Genomic DNA, 2,740 nt, shown 5'->3' on the forward strand with positions numbered 1-2,740 from the left:
ATTTAACTTGAAACATTACAACGAATCTAAATTTCTCGATAAACACTCTGTTTGACTTTTGAAATATCAAGTTTGACTTCAGAAATTTGGACTCGATATTTGGATATGAGGCTTGAAACTTTTTTGATAGTTTGGATAAATGATTTAAAACTCAACAGTATTTATAAATTTTGAAATTTGATTCGAAGTGGAGTTATGAAATTTTATAGTTGGAACAGAGGTTTCGTTTGGAAAGAAAAAAAAAATAACTTTGCTTACCTTATTAGCTATTAACAATCAATAGAAGTTTTAAGTGATTTAAAGGGTGAAGAATTCGAATAACTTTTCAACAAATTTTTGAGGGAGTCGCTTGTTGTATCAAAAGGGTCAGTGTCGACAGGTTCCATCGCAGAAGAAGATAAAGGAAAAAAAAATAAGAAAACTAGATCTTGATTTGTACCGAGTTTGATTTTCATTGTCATGGAATTTGATCTTGTATCCATTTTTAAAGACACAAAACAAAAATATCATAGTATGAAAGTAATATGGATCGGATCCCTTACCTGCTCTTTATTTATTTATTTATTTTATTTTATTTTCTTTTTTTATAATTTATATAATTAATATAAATAAATAAATAAATATATTAGAAATTTTAAAACTAATTATTAATTATAATACTAATTAATAATAATTGAAATACTAATAATTATAATAATAGAAATACTAATATTATTAATGGTAAAATATTTAATAATACTCATATTATCATTAATAAAAGTAATAATGATGAATGTATTAATAAAACAGTAATTTTTAAATAATCATTTTTAATAATAATAATTATAAAAATAACTAAAATTATAATTTTATTATTAATTATGATATCACTAATGGTAAGTATAATGACTTTCACTGATCGAAGTAATAATAATATCTAATAATAGTAATACAAATAATAATTAAGATCTAACAAGTTACATGTATCAAGTTTTATTTTAAAAACAATTATATTTATATTATTTATGTTCAGAATTCATGTATATATATATATATATATATAAATATATTTTAATATCACTTATTTATTCCGTGTTTTATTTCTTTTACATTATTAATTTCAATTGTTTGGAGTGTATTTTACTAATCCACATTAATATCTATGTATACTTGTATCTTTATTTATATCTATGTATTTATTTACAAACAATTGTTCGTAAAACATCGAGAATGGTCAAAGGTTCTCTGAATCCATATAAATAGTTCAAAGGTCAAATGCATTCATGAAAAATAGTTCCAACATTTTGAGACTCGGTTTAATAGACTTTGTTTATCGTGTCGAAATCACATAAAGATCAAGTTTAAATTTGGTCTCAAATTTTTGGGTCGTCACAAACTTGTCCATGGGTGGAGTTAAGTGAATGCAGGGATACATGTACGTTATGAAATGTCCCGTTCTTATTGATTAAAAACGTTCCATATTAATTGATTTCGTTGCGAGGTTTTGACCTCTATATGAGACTTTTTTCAAAGACTGCATTCATTTTTAAAACAAACCATAACCTTTATTTCATAGATAAAGGTTTTAAAAAGCTTTACGTAGATTATCAAATAATGATAATCTAAAATATCATGTTTACACACGACCATTACATAATGGTTTACAATACAAATATGTTACAACAAAATAAGTTTCTTGAATGCAGTTTTTACACAATATCATACAAGCATAGACTCCAAATCTCGTCCTTATTTAAGTATGCGACAGCGGAAGCTCTTAATAATCACCTGAGAATAAACATGCTTAAAACGTCAACAAAAATGTTGGTGAGTTATAGGTTTAACCTATATATATCAAATCATAATAATAGACCACAAGATTTCATATTTCAATACACATCCCATACATAGAGATAAAAATCATTCATATGGTGAACACCTGGTAACCGACATTAACAAGATGCATATATAAGAATATCCCCATCATTCCGGGACACCCTTCGGATATGATATAAATTTCGAAGTACTAAAGCATCTGGTACTTTGGATGGGGTTTGTTAGGCCCAATAGATCTATCTTTAGGATTCGCGTCAATTAGGGTGTCTGTTCCCTAATTCTTAGATTACCAGACTTAATAAAAAGGTCATATTCGATTTCGATAATTCAACAATAGAATGTAGTTTCGATTACTTGTGTCTATTTCGTAAAACAGTTATAAAAGCAGCGCATGTATTCTCAGTCCCAAAAATATATATATATTGCAAAAGTATTTAAAAAGGGAGCAAATGAAACTCACGCATATAAATATTGTAAAACAGTTAATAAAGCATTTGCATGTATTCTCAGCCCAAAAACGTAAAGAGTAAAAAGGGCAAATAAAACTCACTTTCACAGATTTTTACTTCGTCGGGAAGTAAGACTTGGCCACTGGTTGATTCACGAACCTATAACAATATATACATATATATCAAAGTATGTTCAAAATATGTTTACAACACTTTTAATATATTTTGATGTTTTAAGTTTATTAAGTCAGCTGTCCTCGCTAGTAACCTACAACTAGTTGTCCATAGTTAGATGTACAGAAATAAATCGATAAATATTATCTTGAATCAATCCACGACCCAGTGTATATGTATCTCAGTATTGATCACAACTCAAACTATATATATTTTGGAATCAACCTCGACCCTGTATAGCTAACTCCAACGTTCACATATAGAGTGTCTATGGTTGTTCCGAAATATATATAGATGTGTCG

This window comes from Rutidosis leptorrhynchoides, chromosome 10 (assembly GCF_046630445.1).
Source record: "Rutidosis leptorrhynchoides isolate AG116_Rl617_1_P2 chromosome 10, CSIRO_AGI_Rlap_v1, whole genome shotgun sequence".
NCBI lineage: Eukaryota > Viridiplantae > Streptophyta > Magnoliopsida > Asterales > Asteraceae > Rutidosis > Rutidosis leptorrhynchoides.